Source organism: Octopus bimaculoides, chromosome 2, assembly GCF_046866305.1.
Source record: "Octopus bimaculoides isolate indiv1 chromosome 2, ASM4686630v1, whole genome shotgun sequence".
NCBI classification, from domain to species: domain Eukaryota; kingdom Metazoa; phylum Mollusca; class Cephalopoda; order Octopoda; family Octopodidae; genus Octopus; species Octopus bimaculoides.
This window is the reverse complement of record NC_142929.1, coordinates 137,006,059-137,026,367: the sequence shown is the minus strand read 5'-3', so window position 1 is coordinate 137,026,367 and position 20,309 is coordinate 137,006,059.

Below are 20,309 nucleotides of genomic sequence, written 5' to 3'. Positions count from 1 at the left end.
AATTTTCGCTAGTTGTGATAGGTGCTACCAGTTCACACTCGCTTCCGAGGGACGGCTAAGCTTTATTGGGAGATAAACCAATCGGATACATCTAATTTGATCTATTTTGTCACATATATAATTTCACTGACGCATTTCCTAAAGAGAACAACTGTACAGAACAAAATCTCAACTTGTAGCTTTAAGTATTATGAATATTAAAAAAATATCTGCGTTTTTTATTACATTAGTAATTGCTTTTATTCGTATTTCTTTTTCAGACACTACAATATATTACACTTCATAATTATTACTCAGATACAGTTAGTTTACACAGGAGAGCACACTCTCTAACAATCACTTTACATGATATTTGTAACGGTGATGTATTGCTTGAGAATGATTTATGTTCCATTGAAAATTACGAAATTTAATTTGAAAATCTCCCAGGAGTTATTTCGTGAAATGATATTCAACGCATAATTTGAGATTTTATGACAGACTGATTTAATATGAAAAACGAAAAAAAAAAAAAAACGTAGTTTTTTCCTAGCAGATATAAGAGAGTTGATTGAACGAGAATAAAAGAATTTCAAATTTATACAAAAGCAAATTCAACGGAATGTATTTAGAATGAATAATGCACGGAGAAGATCATGTGATGGCATCTAATTGTGCATTTAAAGTGTGCAGATTCAAATATGTGTGTGTGCGTGTATGAGTGTACGCTCGCGTGTGGGGGTGCGTGCGTGGATGTGAGTGTATATATGTATATATACATATACATTTATATACATACATATATATATATATATATATATATATATATATATATATATACACTATATTTATGTATATATATATATATATATATATATATATATATATATATACACGTATATTTATGTATGTATATATATATATATATATATATATATATACACGTATATTTATGTATGTATATATATATATATATATATATATATATATATATATATGTATGTAGTGTGTAGCAATTTTCTTCATTACTTCAGGGAGTGACGACCCTGCCTGACACGAGTACCGGGTGTTCAGCTGACTCCGGCTGACAGTATTCGGTATGGCCCCCTATCCAGGGTTACGGAAAGGAGACAATCTTCAAAGAAATCCTGAGTGGAGCCCCGTAGGCGGTTTAGTGTTAGACTCGACACTCTTCCAGCAGTTCCTGCAATGAAGTTGGTGTCAAACGTAATGCTCTATACTCCTTTGGACTTTGTCACAAGGTCGAGAGAGGAATCCTGACTATTGGGCTACGCAGCATTTTCTTACATCTAGCCCTGGCTTGTGCAAAACTGGAGAGGAATGCGCAACACCATTGTCTCCCAAGACAAAACGATGCTAAAAAAAAATATATATATATACCTATATATATATATATATATACATATACATACATACATACATACATACATACATACATACATACATATATATAGAGAGAGAAAGAGAGCGAAAGAGGGATGAAAAGAAGATAGCAGTAGGAACAAATGCTATGTAATGAGCTTCATTAGCCTACAGCATTTTCTGCTATAGGATGTGGCAGACTCTTGGTTGAGTACCTGAGTAACCTTCTATACGTAGCTTCATCAGAGCCTTGAATATGAAGTACACTTTATTTGGGAAACTTACATTTTCAGAACACAGAGGGGTTGTGAGTGAGAAAGTTTATATTAATAGCTACAGTAAGTTCTGTTCAAAGATAGAAAAAATATACGCATGCGCTTAGGACAGAATTACAAGGGAAACTGAAAGTGTTTGTCACGCGATAAAGATCGCCGTGGTGTGAAACTTATGTTACGAAACAAAATCTGAAGTTTTAGTTTCAATAAATAACTTTATAGTCTACAGCATACGACGGGCACTCCTATCTAATTCGACCGGCTTAAACCATAAACCAGCATACATCTTAAAATTATATAATTTTGTTTCAGTCAGTTTCTTATCGCTCTGATCTACACCTGTGGGTGCTCAAGGCCTTTAGGTAAGTCATGGATAAAGAGTAATGCGATTTGCTCATATTTATAGAGTTTTCCGCGCGTAGTGCATGATGGTGGAGAGAACATGTGATGCGAGATGGGGAAATGGAACAAAGAGAGGAAAGAGGAAAACGAAGGGGGCGTAAAAGAAAGGAAAGAAAGAAAAGTAAGAAGGGAGAAACGAAAAGTAAAAAGGATAAAAAGGACAAGGGTGTAAGAAGAGAGTAAGAAGAAGACGAGAAAATGAAGGAAGTTTATTGATTGGAAAGAATGACAGATGGCGGTGGGGGCGTATTACAATGGAAAAATTAAATAGAAAGATTTGAAAGTAGTTGCATTTATGGACTGAAATAGATGAATAAAAAAGTAAAGAAACGAATAAAAAATAATGGCATGACAGTTGGAATTGATAATAATGGGGTTGCCGTTACAAATGAATGAACAAAAATAATTTTATTCGCTCTTTCTATATGAGAGTATTCTCGTCCGAGTATGTGGCTGGCTGTGGGGACACGCTATTGAAAAGGCTGAAAAGCAGAAAAACAATAAACGTTTTTGCTGGCCTCTGTTGCAGAAAAGTTTTGTCCTCTTCTGATTCTTATTCTGATTTTAGCATAGCATAGCCATAAGAAATATTATCTTAGGACAAATACTGCAATAAATGCCCACTGACAGACTATAAATATTTTTTGTTTTTGTTAGCACTCCGTCGGTTACGACGACGAGGGTTCCAGTTGATCCGATCAACGGAACAGCCTGCTCGTGAAATTATCTTGCACGTGTCTGAGCACTCCACAGACACGTGTACCCTTAACGTAGTTCTTGGAGAGATTCAGCGTGACACAGAGTGTGACAAAGCTGGTCCCTTTGAAATACAGGTACAACAGAAACAGGAAGAAAGAATTAGAGAAAGTTGTGGTGAAAGAGTACAACAGGGATCGCCACCATCCCCTGCCGGATCCTCATAAAGCTTTAGGTGTTTTCGCTCAATAAACACTCACAACGCCCGGTGTTATTGAATCGAGGGTTTTATTTAAATAAAACCCTCGATTCAATAACACAGTGTACAAACTCTATACTGGGAATAACCAATTTTAAATGCTACTGGAACTTACTCACAAGGTACTGGAATCTTATATGTATATCATTCTGCCTAAATAATGGAACTGCAGATACAATATCCCTGCACATCTCACGTCTATTTTCATTCCTCCACTTCACTCTCTATTTCATATCTTATCTAGAATAACTTTTGCTTAAGCATCTTCTCACACCCTCTCCGATGAAGGGATATATAAAATATCCCGGAAACAGCTGTAAGAACTTCTCTTTATAAATGTTCTAAAATCTTTCACAGCCTTGGATTTTTATCTCATTCTGAAAATATGCTACCAAAAATATACCTAATTTATAACATCCACGAAGACTAATAGCATCTATCAACGCCTTTTTTTAAAACTATTCGAACATTAATGCATTCATACAAGTTGTTTGAAACCAATGGTTCGTCTTAATTGTAAAATATGCCTGTGGATTTTAGGTATTTAACTGGAATTGAAAACATCAAAATAGTTAAGCAAGGAAGTTTTATACTTTCAGATATTAAGTTAGAAATATTGTGTTATGAAGTTTACTGAATATGGCTAACATTTGCTTCATACTCAAGTCTGATGCTGATTCTAGTATATTCCTTTAGATGACAGCATTTGTGAATATTTCGTTATTTATATTAACGATTTGATTTATTACTTTCTATATAAATGTCTTCTTTTCGTTTCACATTACACCAAGATGGGAACATTTCTATGTAACTAACGATTTAAACCGCTACTCTTCATCTTGATTAGCGTCATCTATCATTCTAATGAATTTCATTACATAAAGTAATTGCTTCGATAAAACGTTTTGCAGAACACTGTCGTATTACAGACGTTCTTCTCATGTCCATACGTATTTAACATGAGTGAATACTAATGGAATTAGACATAGATACAAATACAAATATCTGAAAAAACAAGAACAGTTACGATAGAAAACATGAGAATATCACCACTCTACACCATAGTTAAAATAATACTTTTCAGAAAGTGTTAGGTGTTATGAAGATATAACTAAAGTTTATGAGCTGAATACTCGCTTATTGCCGAACGGTAACGACTTCGAAGCCTAGTCATTAGAAATTTACTGAAAACATTGTAAAAGAAAGCTAAATAATAAAAGAGTGTACTGCTATAAGATTAGATAATCTGATCAAAAATGAGAAGCTGAACTCGCCTGTACACTTGCTATAGGAAACCATTTATATTACGATTTAGTTTATCCACAAATTACTATATTAGTTTTATACCCTGTTTTAATATTGCACTATGGTAAGCTTGTATCGAAATCCAAGTGGTATTGATGAATATTAATTCCAAGTTTATGTAGAAAACAGGAAAGACGGGACGACGGAGTGAATAGACCAGAATTTGTGATTTCATAATGCGAAGCGTAGTTAATTTCTATCTTTATAGGTAGTCGGACAGTGTTATGTCATTGTCATACTAGTGTTTGACACGTAAATCGCTGGAGCACACAGAACTATAAACGAGACATAAATAAATTAGAATATATATTATTTATATTAAGGGCATAAATATACTTAGATGCCTCACGCTAGGAAGGACTCTTAAAGTTAAAACTACCACAATAAACACATTTTACCGAACGCAAGGGAATGCAACTCTCGAAGCGAGCTTCCTAAAATCAGACTCAGCTGTATATCATATGATTTCGTATTTAGTGCACAAGTGCACTCTTTACTTTCCAGTACACGTACAGTCAAGGTATATAAAAATAAACAAAAATGGAAATTGTTTATACCTATATATCTATGTAAGAGGCAGACTTTTCGAATTGCATCTCGATACACGTGTTTGTTTAAAATAAAATTCTGCACTGAATATATTCTGGTTAAATTTACAATTTAAATATAGGATAAAATCTTTATAAGAATTCATCAAGTAGTTAGTGACAAAAAACCTCATAAGGGAAAAAATTATTAATTATTCCCTATAAATATATCTATTTATATTAAGGGCATTACTATACATAAATGCCTCGCTAGGAGGGACACTTAAAGTCAAAAGGACCATAATAAAAACACATTTTGCCGAACGCGACAGAATGCAACTCTCGAAGCGAGCCTCCTAAAATCAGACTCGTAAGGATGTTATCCTATATATATATATATATAATAATATATCTATGCTGCTCTTTCAGAAACTTACAAAATTTAACTGCTTCTCTTGTTCTCATATCGTACTGCTCGATATAAAAATCTCATTGAATTAATTACTAGTTTACCAATTCTACATAATTTATGTATACTTATGTATACAGAGTCATAGCTATACATTTGTATTTAGTCTCGCTTTAAAACTAAACCATTTGCGTAAATCACAATGATTTCGATAGCTTGGAATGCGGATGCAACGCGAAACAACTTAAACACTATTTACATTATTTACATTTGACGGATATTTGTCCTCATCTTGTTTGTTGTTAACACAACGTTTGGGCTGATATACCCTCCAACTTTCATCAGGTGTCTTGGGGAAATTTCGAACCAGGGTTCTCGTTCCTAAGGTATTTTTCGATGTTGTTGATGTTATTATTATTATTATTATTATTATTATTATTATTTTATGTTTGACTTTTGCTTTGCATTTGTACAAGTTGGATCCAAGTCTCACACAGAGACCTCAAGAAACAACAAGTTAGAAGTTCATGTAGGTGTTATGCCTAGGGTACCATATATTTGGATTGTGTTTGTTTTAAAATTTGAGATCATATAGACAGTATTTTACGTAGGATGTGGGCAGTTCCCATGAGCACTATCTTTTGAACTTCAGCCATTTTGGGGTTCCCTGGTATCTGAGCTAGGTAGTAATCAGCCCGTTTCGCTGTCATTCCCAGGGCACCTATGACAATAGGGATTGTTTTAGTCTTCAGGTTCCACATTTTGCTAATTTCTATTTCAAGATCTTTATATTTGCTCAGTTTTTGGTAGGTCTTGACAGATACGTTTATATCGATTGGGACAGTCATATCAATGAGGAGGCATGATTTTTGTCTGAAGTCTTTCGGTATGATGTCTGGCCTATTTGCATCTATCTTTCTGTCAGTTTGAATGGTGAAGTTCCAGAGGAGTGCAATGTGATCCTTTTCAAGTACTGGGGGTGGTTTGTGTTCCCACCAGTTTTTATCATGGGGCAAGTCCAAGTTTTTGCATATTACCCAGTGAATATATTGTGCAGCTCTATCATGCCTGTTGAGATACTCTGTAGGCGCAAGCAGACTGCACATGGAGGCAACATGATCGATGGTCTCATTTTGTTGTTGGCATATACGACATAATGGGGAGCTGCCGTTCTTTAATATGTTGGCCTGGTAGTTCTTTGTAGGTAGGCATTGATCTTGGGCTGCTATGATAAACCCCTCTGTTTCTGATTTCAAGCCAGAGGCCATTAGCCATTTCTGGGTAAGGGCTTTGTCAATATCTGCATTATTCGCTCTCTTTGGGTATTTGCCATTAAGAGGTTTTCCATGCCATTTATCAGTCATAATATCTAAGGCAGCAATTTTAGCACGGGTTTTCAAGCGCTTAGCTTTTTCTGCGGGTGTTTCTAGTTCGTCTAATTCTTGAATTTGTTCTAATTGGAATTCACTTAGATATTCCTTTGCCTGTTTTGTAACTGAGTAAGATGCTTTCTTGCTTTCATGTTTTGAGACAAATTTTAGCATCCAGTCCTCAGAGTTTTTCAGATAGGTGTCTAGGCCAATTGTGGCTACCTTCATTGTTAATGCCAGCTGTAGAAGTCCACGGCTTCCCTCTTTTCTTGACAGATAAAGACGTTCTATATCTGCCTTAGGGTGGTGCATTCTATGCATTGTCAACAGTTTTCGTATTTTTCTGTCAACATTACATATTTCAGTAATTGACCAGTTAACGATATTGAAACTGTAAGTCACGACTGGTATGGCTAGAGCTTTGATCGCTTCGATCCTGTTTCTTGCGTTTAGCTCTGTCTTCAGTATTGCTCTCACCCTGCGATAACATTCTCTTCTGATCCTTTCTCTCATCACTGAATGCTTGATATTGTCCCCTTCAATTACCCCTAGGTATTTGTAGCTCTCCGCTTGTTCTAACTCTTTTATGACATTTTGCTGGTCTAGGGTCACATTAGATGTTTTTGTCATTTTTCCTTTGATAAAGGTAGCTTTTGCACATTTATCAAGGCCAAATTGCATCCTGATGTCATCACTGAATTGTTTAACAATTGCTAGTAGGCCTTTGAGTTGTTGGTCATTCTTTGCAAAAAGCTTTAAATCATCCATGTAAATGAGATGATTTATATTTTTATCAAATATTTTATAACCATGCTGTGCATCATTGAGCAATTTTGAGAGAGGTATTCAGGCTAGGCAGAAGATGAGTGGTGATAGTGAGTCACCCTTGAAAATGCCACATGAAATTCTTACATCTCCAGCATTTAGAGATTCATTGTCATTGTTCAACGTCAGTGTGGTTCTCCATGATCTCATACTTAAAGATAAAAAGTTTCGCAGAGTAGGAGCTATTTTATACATTTCCAGACATCTCCTAATCCAGCTATGTGGTAGGCTATCAAAGGCCTTTTTATATTATCATTATTATTATTATTGTTCAGTAGTTTTATTTTTATAACGTGCTTTCACTTCACTACCGAGCGCAGCTCTGTGCGCCTTGGGTATGTGCTGTGGTTTGCTGTGGTGCTCTTATGGTTACTGTATTGAAAGTGTTTTGCGTAGGATGTGTGCAGTGCCCAGTAGTGCAATTTTCTGTATGTTATACATATTTGTAAGTCCTGGTGTTTTTGTTATGTATTTGTCTGAATATTTTTTTATTATACCTAAGGCACCTACTATAATAGGAATTGTTTCTGTTTTTAGATTCCACATTCGAGTTACCTCTATTTCCAGGTCTTTGTATTTTGAAAGTTTTTCCATTTCGTTTAGAGAGACGTTGTCATCTTCTGATATTGATACATCAATTAGAAAGCATTTTTTTTCTTCATGATCTTTGACAACTATATCTGGTCTATTTGCCTTAATTTCTCTATCTGTGTGTATTGGCATATCCCAGAGTATGGTTGCTTTCTCGTTTTCTGTGACCTTTTCTGGCTTGTGTTTATACCAACTTTTTTCTGTTGTTATTCCATAGTGTTGACATAGCTTCCAGTGTATATAGGTCCCAGTTCTGTCGTGTCTGTGAATATATTCCTTCTTAGCCAGGACTGGGCAGCCAGAGATAATATGATTTATTGTTTCTTGTCCATCTCCACATATTCTACAGTTACTTGTTATGTTTCTTTTCATTACATGTTTTTGGTAATTTCTGGTGGGGAGGCTTTGGTCTTGTGCAGCAATTAAAAATCCTTCAGTCTCTGCTTTGAGTCCTGAGCTTCTCAACCATTGCTGGGATTTTTCTCTGTCTATTTCTTTTGCATTTAGTTTAGCCCAGTATTTACCATGTAGGGGCTTTTCTTGCCATCGTTTTATCATGGTCCGTTGCTGTTCTAGTTTTAGTTTGGATTTCATTTGTTTTATAGCTTTTGCTGTTTCTTCTTCTTCGTCTTCGTATTTGTTAGGTAGATTGATTTCTTGTTTGTATTTGTCAGCTTCCTTAAATACTGAAAACAGTTTTTTGTTTTGCTCGTGTTTTGTAGCTATTTGTATTAATTTTCCTTGCTTCTGGAGTAGGTATTTTTGCAGTCCTATGGTGGTTATTTTATAATAGTTTTCCAGCTGTATAAGACCCCTGCCACCTTCTGTGCGTTGTATATATAGCCTTTCTATGTCAGATTTTGGGTGGTGCATTCTATATCCTGTCATTATTTTTCTTGTTTTCCTGTCTATTTTAGATAGTTCGTTTAGTGTCCAGTTAAGGATGTTGTAGCTGTAGCTTATAAGTGGGACAGGTAAAGTGTTGATACCCATTATCTTGTTTTTAGCATTGAGCTCTGTTTTTAGTATTGATCTAACTCGTCTATAGTACTCTTTCTTTATTTTTTCTTTCATTTGTGTATGTTGTATCCTATCTAGTTCATTGACTCCTAAATATTTACATGGTTGGTTTTCGTCTAGTTCTCTTATTTCATTGGCTTTATCTAGTGTCTAGTTCTCTTATTTCATTGGCTTTATCTAGTGATCTAGTTCTCTTATTTCATTGGCTTTATCTAGTGTTATTATTATTATTATTATTATTATTATTATTATTGTTATTATTATTATTATTATTCAGGCCACTGCCTGGAATCGAACTCGGGATCTTGGGGTTAGTAGCCCTCGCTCTTAACCACTATGCCATATATCCGTTTGCCCACGGTCATGTGAACCCAGGTTCCAAATTTCCCCAAGACACCTGATGAAAGCTCGAGAGTATATCAGCCGAAACGCGTTAACAAAAAAAATGAGAACAAATATCTGTCAAATGTAAATAATGTAAATAATTCCTCATTTCTTCAATATAGAACTGAACTTAAACACTGCTTCTTATTAACTTGAAGACAGAACTACCTTCTGGTATTTTCGGAATAGTCGAATATCCACGTCAACTACTCAATTACTTATAAAATGTGTCCAACTTATTTAAATATCCTAAGCATCATTTTTACAATTTTGAATTCGGTGATGAATGTGGTTGACTGTAGAGTCGATAGCACGTATTCTTTCATTATCAGGATATAATAATTTTAACTGCAATACAATTACAAAGGTGTGCACATAATCTTAAGAAATATGTGTATTGAACACATTTGTACTTTTACGTGAAAGACAGACAAATGAAAAACAACGTAAGACATGGCTGTATGATTAAGAACTTCACTCCGCAATCACGTGGTTGCGTGTAGTGTCTCGCAATGCGATACCCAGGGCAAGCATCTTCTAGTTGATTGTCACATAGAATAATGACTTGTGAAATCTGATGGATGGCAACTGCTAGGAAGTTAGGTGTATACAGTTGTGAGTGTATGTGTATGTGTGTGTACATATATGTCAATATTGGTTTATATTGACATAAATAGGGGAATTCCTTTCAGTGTTTACAGACGGGTGATACAACAAGACGGTTCAGCCATTCGATGAAAGAAAATCGAAAGTCTATCACACGAGATAGTAGGAACGACATAATTGACTAAGACGTTTGAAGATGATACTACAGATTCTTAACTCTAATTAGCGGAACTACTGAGAAATAGGTAAGTATACGAACGCGCATCGGAACGAACACACATTCATACATATATGTACACATTGGCGCAGGCCAATGTGTCGTAAAAATTTGCTTCCCGACCACATAGTTTCGGGTTCAGTATCACTGCATGTCACCTTGGGTAAGTATCTTTTACTATAACCTTGGACCAACCCAAATTTTATGCAGTCATTCGGTAGACGGAAACTGAAAGAAGTCGGTCGTACGTATGTGTGTGTATATATATATATATATATATATATATATATATATATACACGTAAATACATTGCAAGACAATGTCTTTTCCTCAGGAAACCCTGCCCTATTTAACATTGTCCCGAAACAGATAAAAAAAGGTAAAGGGTCCCATTATCTCACAATGGAATTTGGACAAATTTCTTCAAGGAATACCAGACAAGCCACCTATACCTGGATGCAACTCCCACAACAAGAACTCCCTACTCAAATGGACCATGATACACCAAAACGAATTTAGTTAATCCTAGCAGGTGGTGCTATTACGTTAGACACGGCCTAGACCAATATTTGGTCGAAACATATATAAGTCATTTCAATTACACATAAATATGTGTGTGTGTGTGTGTGTGTGTGTGTGTGTGTGTGTGTGTGTGTGTTTTTGTGTTTGTGTGTGCTTGTGTTTGTGTATACGGGAGTATCTTTACGTCTGTGTTTGTCCCCCCACTGCTTAAAAATCGGTGTCAGTATGTTTACATTCGCATAACGTAATAATCAAGCGGGTTGCAGTCTGGCGAGTTAGATGGCCAGATGTTAGAGGTGATGTGGTCACAGAAATGATTGCGCTACTTCCCCCCAGGCATTTGAGGTGGGCCTCCGTGTTGTCCCTGAGACCGTGTGGAATGACGAATGAAGGCATAACATGACCATAACTAGCTATTACTCCAAACAGCATACTGTTGTCTGGATGTTTGATTTTTATCCCTCTTGTTACATGGCCTCAGATTGACACCCCAAAACTCTGAAATGTTCGTACTGGAGCTTCAGGCGCGAATGCCAAGCAGTACAGCATGTAGTTTCCAAATTTCTAGCAGAGCAAATTGTGTCATTGTTGTGTTTTTCTAACAGAGGGTGCCCAACTAAACCTATTATACGATGTAGTCGACACTAACAAAAACAAACGATGCGCATGCGCAAAATGCAAATATAAGATAGCGACAATTCACCCATCACACCTTGTATAAATGAATATGCGTATATATATATATATATATATATATATATATATATATGCATATAGGGCTACAGGACATCGCCAACGGTACAAATGACATGAAATATGTAAACAATGAGAGAAGAATGGAAAACAGGACAAGTTAACACAGAGAAAGGACGCTTTATCAGTTGTCGGCTGTCTATCTACTCCTCATTTCGAGCATTCAACCAAAATATGAGTCTTCAAAGACAGTTGCTCCCATAAATTCTAAAATAAAATTTTGGATTTTTGGAGGGTCAATGTAGGTTACAAAAAGGTGACAGTGGAGACATACAAGGAAACCAAACAAAAACAAACATAGAGAGCCGTTAGGCCAGAACGAAAGGAAAATAGTGAACGCTGTGAGAGACACTTTGTTTGAAAAGATAAAAGAGAGGGAGGAGAACGTCCATGCAGGAAAAGAAAGATGGTCACATGAGGAAAAGAAAGATGGACGATGGTCACGTGTGAGCAAGGAGAGAGAGAGAAAAAACGGTAGAGGGTAGAAAAAAGGGAATTAGAGAAGGATGCAGGAAAAAACAGTACAGAGAGTCACATACTCTTTTCTTCCTCCATCCTTCTCTAATACTCTTTTTCTCCCCCGCTCTCCTTTACAGTCTTCTGTGTGTGTGTGTGTCTCTCTCTCTCGCCCTCTTTCTCTTCCAGTTCTCCACTTTAATGTGCATATAATATATTGTGTCGCTGCAAGGAATTGCATTTCACTCTAAATGAAATTATCTCACAAAAATTGTGACGTTGTTCCTCTAATAACCATTAATATGTCTTTAAAATATTTCTGAAATTCAGATACTGAAATTGTGTTCTTAAAATATATTGCCAAGAATTTGATAGGAACAATATTCTTTTATTCTTCTATCTCTTTCAGTCATTTGACTGCGGCCATCTTGGAGTCGAACTAATGCACCCCCAACCCGGACTTATTCATTGTAAGCCTAGTTTATATTATATCGGTCACTTTTGGCCGAATTGATAGGTTACGGAGATGTAAACACTCCAGCATCGGTTGTCAAGCGATGGTGGGGAAACGAATACAAGCAAACATGCATACACGCACATATATACATATATGTGTGCGTGAGTGTGTGTGTGTGTGTGTGTGTGTGTGTGTGTGTGTGTGTGTGTGTGTGTGTGTGTGTGTGTGTTCGTGTGTACGAGAAGCTTTCAGTTTCCGTCTACCAAATCCACTCACAAGGCTTTGGTCACCCCGAGGCTATAGTAGAAGACACTGGCCCAAGGTGCCACGCAGTGGGACTGAACCCGGAATCATGTGGTTGGTAAGCAAGCTACTTACCGCACAGCCATTCCTGCGCCTATAGAAGGACTTTTTTATTTTTTATTTTTAATGATTCTTATTTCTTCAAGAAAAAGAGTTTAGCCTGGTGAATCCTTGTAAGTGAATTAGTGACTTTTTCAATTTGCAGGCTTCATAGTGGGGAAATGTGGTGATAGAGCAAATGTGATTGTAATTCAGAATTTAGCATATTTCAGTTAATCCTATATTTCATTTTGCATGATACCACGGTATCTTAATATTATATCCTTTATGTCACATTGCTGTTTTCAGTATTAATTATGAAACGACTACGAGTTGCCAAAGGAAATATGATTAGAATATAAATATATTAGACACGGGGGTGTCTGTGGGGTAAAAAGCTTCGTTCCCAACCATATAGTTTTGTGTTCAGTCTCATTGCTTCACACCTTGGACAAATGTCACCTACCATAACCTCGGGCCGACCAGAGCCATTTGAGTGGATTTGATAGACGGAAACGGAAAGAAGTATACATATAGGGTGTTCAATAAGTCTCTCCCCAGTGAATTGTTTCCTCCTGCGCATGCGCAACTTGGCTGTCAATGCGTGGGCAGCCGGGTGTCAGCCATTCTCCCTCAGTCATTGTTTTACCCTTCTACGTGACATGTTAACCATTGAAGAACGTACTTTTTTAGTTGAATTGGTGTTTCGAGCTGGAAACAAATACACAGATACTGTGAAACAGAAGTTCAGTGAAATTTTCCAAATACTGTTGTTCCCCATTGTGACACTGTGCGGAATTTGATAAGAAAATTTAGAAACACAGGCTCATTGGAGGACGTACAAAGAAGTGGTAGGCCTACTGTTCTTTCAGACGAAACTAATATAATCTTTTGTAGTCATATACCTTTTCTACTCTAGGCATAAGGCTCGAAATCTTTTTGGAGGGGAGTCAGTCGATTATATCGACATCAATATGTAACTGGTACTTAATTTATCGAGCCCGAAATGATGAAAGCCGAAGTCGACATCGGGTGAATTTGAACTCAGAATGTAAAGACACGAAATACCACGATTCTGCCAGCTCGTCACCTTATTTTGTAGTCTTATACCAATAAAATACTTACTGCAGATAGACCTTTTGAACACCCTCTGTGTGTATATATATATATATTTATATATATATAAAGTAGTTGTAGACTGTCAACTTAACGTGACAGTCCCAATAAAGGAATCATGCTACTGCTATTTAGCCCTAGGAAGCTGGACCGATTCCTGTCGGCCTTGACACATTTCCTGTGTCCTTATGTTTACGATGGGGAGACAAGCACCTCCACCCAGCCTAGCCTGCGTTCAGGGACATGTTTCTGAGTTTTTGCTCGTCATCAGCCTGAAGTAGCATGACTAATTCTCTTTAGATGCCTGTCAAGCTCTCGTAAACATATATATTTCTAGCGAAACACATTCACTGATTACAAAAATTAGTTCCTTATTAGGACTGTCACGTTAAGTTGACGGTATACAACTACTTTATCGCATCACCACTGCTAAAGTCTTTCTGTGAGATTTAGAAATGGATTATTTCTAATTTACCTCTTTGTTGTCAATAAAAGTAAAATATATGAAAATATGAGAGGCAAGGGTTTGTCTCTAAACCTTTCGCTCGACTCCACCCTACACATTCTTTCACCACGGCCACCAGTACGATGAAAACTGCCTTACCTTCCCGGTTAAGGGAAGGTGGCGTAGCAATTTTCATGATAGACCCGGCCCACAACCGAATTCATCCCACACGTGACAGCAGCCGTTCGGCATAAGCCTACAGGTCCGAAATTGGTTGGACACTGCACGAGTGCGTGCAGAACGGTTTCGTCCCTCTGACCGCATCTCGGGCAAGTCGGTCCGGTGTATCTCGAACCGTGCCTATAGAACTTATCCCAAACGAGCAATGCTTCTCGATAGCACTGCCAGGTCAGGGATCTCTGGTGATTGTCCATAGGTCCCGGCTTGAATGTTGTCCTGAACAGGCGGGTCAGGTGTTCCACGCCGACGCCCAGATTCTCCCCGAGAACGTCGTTGTACCTTCCCTCCACTAATCCTCTATAGAACGCCTTCGTGGAATTGAAGTCACACAAGTTTGGTTCCGGACGGCAGAGTTGCTTGAGAGCAAGGCGGCACTCGCTGTGCCATTCGCCTAGTCTCGGTCTCTGTTTGATCCACGACTACAGTTCGGCGAAAAAGACGAGCTGTGGGAAAGGGCGCCTCACAAACGGTGACCACACATATTCACCGTCGTCTATGAAGAGCTGGAGATTTCGCAGTCTGCTCATCATCAACCACGACATGCCCAGCCATCCATTTAGTGGGTGTTGACAGCAAATGGATCGCCTAACTATCGGAACGCTTCCCTTCCACAAAAGCGGTAGAGTATGAGTTCCAGGTTGGTGATGGTAGGGTCGGAACAAGGCACAAGGGTCGGACGGTAATTGATGACGGATGCAATGTACGCGTGGGTCACTTCAACCCTCCCTTTTAGAGATAGCTTCCTCTCGGGCCATTGCTGGGTGAGGGTGACCACTCTACTCGTTATCTCGTGCAAGTTCTTCTCCATTTGGAGGTCCGGACCGAACCAGACTCCTAGCAATTTAACCGGCCCGTCTGCCCAGCGTTCCACGATGGAGACGCCGTTGGACAGCATGGGCTTGCTTCTCTAGGTGCCGAGCCGCAAGCCCAGTGACTTTTCCCGGTTAATTTTCGCTCGCGTTACCGCTTCGTATTCTTTTAGTGTCTTGCCGACCAGGTCGATATGCCTGTAGCTCGACACTATCACAGAGACGTCGTCCGCGTATGGAGACACGCTCCTCCCGCATCCCAGTTCTCGCGAGATGCCCCTCAGCGTCGCCAGCTTCCGCAGTAGTGGTTCTAGAGTTAATACGTACAGAAGGGCCGAGAGTGGGCATCCTTCACGGACCGCGCGCGTGACAGATCACCATTTACGCGAACTACCGAGCGGATGCCACTAGATAAGGCAGCGATCCAATCGCGGAAGACGGGACCGAAAGCGGCCGCTCTAAGGACAGCCTCCAAGTAGCGATGGTTGACCCTATCGAAAGCTTTCGATTGATCCAAATTGATCAGCGCCCCACCCATGCCAGGTTCCTTAACTAACTTGTCTATGATGTAGCGCATCAGATGCATGTTGTCATGGATACGCCTGCGCAGCACAGTGCTTGTTTGCGTTTTGTCTATCTGTTTCTCAATGACAAGCGCCAACCTCTCGGCTTGCACTTTGGCCAAAATTTCCAAATCTGCGTTGAGCAGAGTGATGGCCTGAAGTTATCTATGACGTTCCCCTTGTTTGGATCTTTATTTAGCAGGGTTCCAGTTCGCTTCACAGAAACGGGAATACTCCTGTTTTGCTGCCAGCTGCAGTAGACCGCTGCCAAGACGCGTCCATACAAGTTTGGCATCGCATCCCATACGTCCGCGTCAGTGATGGGTCTTTCACAACACTCCACCCCTCTTGTCGAAAGTCGCGGCAGGCCATGCAGGTAGGCACTAATGTCAACTCTGCGTTCTAACCCACCAGTTGACCCGAACAGTCGGACAACGTATTGTTGAAAGGCCTCACACATCCTTTCGGGCTCGAGTAATTCGCGCCCTTTTCAGAGATATAATGGTGGCTTTGTTTCTTCGTTGCGCCACCGCCACGCGGGCGTCTCGGCCGGCTCCAACTCCTTTGTTCCTCAGAGCAAGCATCCTAGCTCTGACAACGCATCCTTCGCGTTTGTAGTTGAAGTCTTGGTCCTATTACTATCTCTGCTCACGTAGTCTAGATGCGTGTCCAAGGTAGCGTTCCAATCCCCCACTAAAAGTAAAGGTCGAGACGTTCCCAGGAAAACCTCTTGACGTCGAAAGAAATCTATGGCCGACCTGTTAATGACGGTGCATAAACTGTTATCAGTTGAAAAGCACACCCATTTATTGCCATCGACATCCAAGACGACCAGCCTACCAGGGTCTAGGAATATTACTCTTACATTAACGTCCAGACTCTTCCGAAGAAGCACCGCGGTACCACCTCCGCTCATTCCCGGCAGACACGGAAAAAAATAAATGTCGAAATGTCCGCCGAACATGCGCTGAAGGGCCCGTGAGTTGTGGAATTTGGTCTCATTGATGGCTATAATATTCACATTCTGTGACTGGATGTCATTTAATAGGTAGCCTTGTTTTCAAGGCGACTCCAAGCTACGTACATTTATACAACCTATTCTGAGCATGTTCCTATCGAAAGTTGTGTTTTACACACGGAAGTAGGACGAAAGAGAATGAGAGAAAAAGAGTCACTTACTGTTCGAAAGTCGTTTGCCCTTCACCTCACAGTCTTCTCCCAGAAGGTTTTTGAACAGTTTTTTAGAAAGGCATTTTTGAAATCTCTCTACTGCATCCGGGTAGAGAGATTTCAATGTGTCGTGTGTGTTCTGTGTTATATGTATGAGTTTAATGTGTTGCGGTGTTGTAGTGCTTGGGTAATTATTTGTTTTGGTATCGTTTTCTGTTGTGCTGATGTTTGACCTAATGTATTCCATGAGGTATGCATTGTTAGTGTTTATAGCTGTCAACATTGTGGGGCCATTTGGTGTTTGTGTATTTGTGTTAATGCTTTTGTTTTCTGCGGGTGTTTTGGTTTCAGGAGTGGTGAACCTCCCTGCTTTGTTTGTTTGCTCCTCTATTCTTTTTTCACCTTCCCCCTGTGGCCACAGACAGACAGGCAAATAGACAGACAGACAGACAGACAGACAGACAGACAGACAGATAGATAGATAGATACATTTCTTTTATTAGCCACACAGGGCTCAACGAAGATGGGACAAATACAATGTAGAGCTTTTCTTTTTGGGAGGGGGAAGGAAGGAAAAAAAAAAAAAAAAAAAAAAAAATTGGTGGTGTCGATCAAAAGGGATCGTAGGAAGGGAAAAAGGGGCAGTTCGATCAAAAGGGATCGAAAAAAAAGAAAAGGAAAGGCCGATCAATAGGGATCGTGTATCACACAGTAATGTTCTCGTGTAAAAAGAGGGGAGGACAGTTTAGGTTTAGCCGTGGAAGGAAAAGCCCACGGAAAAGACCACGGTAACCTTGGTCAATATTCTCATTGAAGAAACTATAACAGTAAGTGACTCTCTTTTGCCTTTTTGTTTTATTTTTTTTTCTTGTTCATAGGGTTATGCTCAAGATGGCTCCGTCGTTCACACGTGCCATCCTTGCTACATTCACCCATCTTTTTTTGAAGCATTCACTAGACAAGACTTCCCTTTCTACTCTCAACTTCCTCTTCAGGTGATACTTGAAGAAGTTGATGAGAGATTGCCCAGAGAGGAAAGTCTTTGTCTCTAGACCTTTCAGACGCGTCCACCATACACATTCTTTCGCCATAGCCACAAGTACGATGAAAATAGCTCTTCCTTCCCGTTTAAAGGAAGGAGGCGCGACAATATTCACGATAGACTCGGCTGATAGACCGACTCGTCCCACACGCGATAGCAGTTGTTCGACGTAAGCCCACAGCTCGGAAATGGTGGGACACTGTACGAGTGCGTGCAGAACGGTTTCGTCGCTCTGCCGGCATCTCGGACAGGTCGGCCCCGTGTTTCTCGAGCCATGCCTGTAGAGCTTATCCCGAACGGGTAGTGCTTCTCGATAGCACTGCCAGGCCAGGGATCTCTGGAAGTTGTCCATAGGTCCCGGCCCGAAGGTCGTCTTAAACAGGCGGGTCAGGTATTCCTCGTCGACGCCCAGGTTCGCCCCGAGATCGTCGTCGTACCTTCCCTCCACTAATCCACTATAGAATGCGTTAGTTGTGATGCAGTCGCTCAAGGTTGACCCGGGTTGTTGGAGTTGCCGAAGAGCAGCGCGACACTCGCGGTGCCATTCGCCCTTCCTCGGCCTCTTCTTGATCCATGACTGCAGTTCGGTCATGGAGACGAGCTGCGGGAAAGCGCGCCGCACAAACGGTGACCACACCTGTTCACCGCTGTCTACGTAGAGCCGGAGATGTCGCAGTCTCAGCGCGTGTCTGCGCATCATCAACCACGGCATGCCCAGTCCTCCTTTTAACGGGTGTTGGCAGCAAACGGATCGCCTAACCATCGGAACGCTTCCTTTCCACAAGAAGCGGAAGAGGATGCGCTCCAGTTTGGTGATGGTAGGGTCGGGACAAGGAACGACGGTCAGGCGGTAGTAGATGACGGACGCGATGTACGTGTTCGCCACCTCCGCCCGACCTTTCAGGGAAAGCTTCCTCTCGGCCCATTGCCGGGCTAGAGTGGCCACCCTTCTCGTTATCTCGTCCCAGTTCTTCTCCGTTTGGAGGTCTGGACCAAACCAGACCCCGAGCATCTCAACCGGACCGTCAGTCCAACGTCCCACGACGGAGGCGCTACTTGACGGCATGGGGTTGCTTCTCCAGGTGCCGAGCCGCAAGCCCACTGACTTATCCCGGTTGATTTTCGCTCCCGTTACCGCTTCGTAGTCTCTCAGTGTCTTGCCGACAAGCTCGATGTGCTTTTGGCTAGACACTATGACGGTGACGTCGTCCGCGTATGCCGACACGCTCGTCCCGCATCCCAACTCTCGCGGGATGCCCCTCAGCGTCGCCAGCTTCCGCAGTAGTGGCTCGAGAGTCAACACGTACAGAAGCGACGAGAGGGGGCATCCCTGACGGACCGAACGTGCAATGTCGAAGGGTCTTGATAGATGCCCATTGACGCGAACTACCGAACGGATGCCTCTGTACAAGGCAGCCATCCAGCCGCGGAAAATGGGACCGAAGCCGGCTGCTATGAGGACAGCCTCCAAGTATTGATGGTCTACCCTATCGAAAGCTTTCGATTGATCTAAATTGATCAGGGCCCCACCCATGCCAGGTTCCTTAACTACCCTCTCTATGATGTAGCGCATCAGATGGAGGTTGTCATGGATGCTCCTGCCCGGCACCGCGCACGTTTGCGCCTTGCCGATCAGTTTCTCGATGACAAGCGCCAACCGCTTGGCTAACACCTTGGCCAAAATTTTCAAGTCTGCATTGAGCAGAGTGATGGGCCTAAAGTTATCTATGACGTCCCCCTTGTTTGGATCTTTCTTCAGCAGCGTTACGGCTCCTCGACTCACAAAACCGGGAATGCTCCCGTTTTGCTGCCAGTTGCAGTACACCGCCACCAAGACGTCTCCAAACAAATCTGGCTTACAGTTGTAAAGCTCGTAGGGCAGACCATCCAAACCCGGAGATTTGTCCCTCGAGCATCCCGCCATCGCGTCCCTCACTTCCGCCGCCGTGATGGCACCTTCGCAGCACTCCGCCTCTCTTGCCGAGAGTCGTGGCAGGCTGTGCAGGTAGGCACTGAAGTCCACCCTGCGTTCTCGCTCGCCATTCGTCCCAAACAGTCGAGCAAAGTGCCGCTGAAAGGCCTCACACATTTTGCTTGGCTCGAGCAGCTCGCGCCCCTGTTCGTCCACCAGAGACCGAATGGTGGC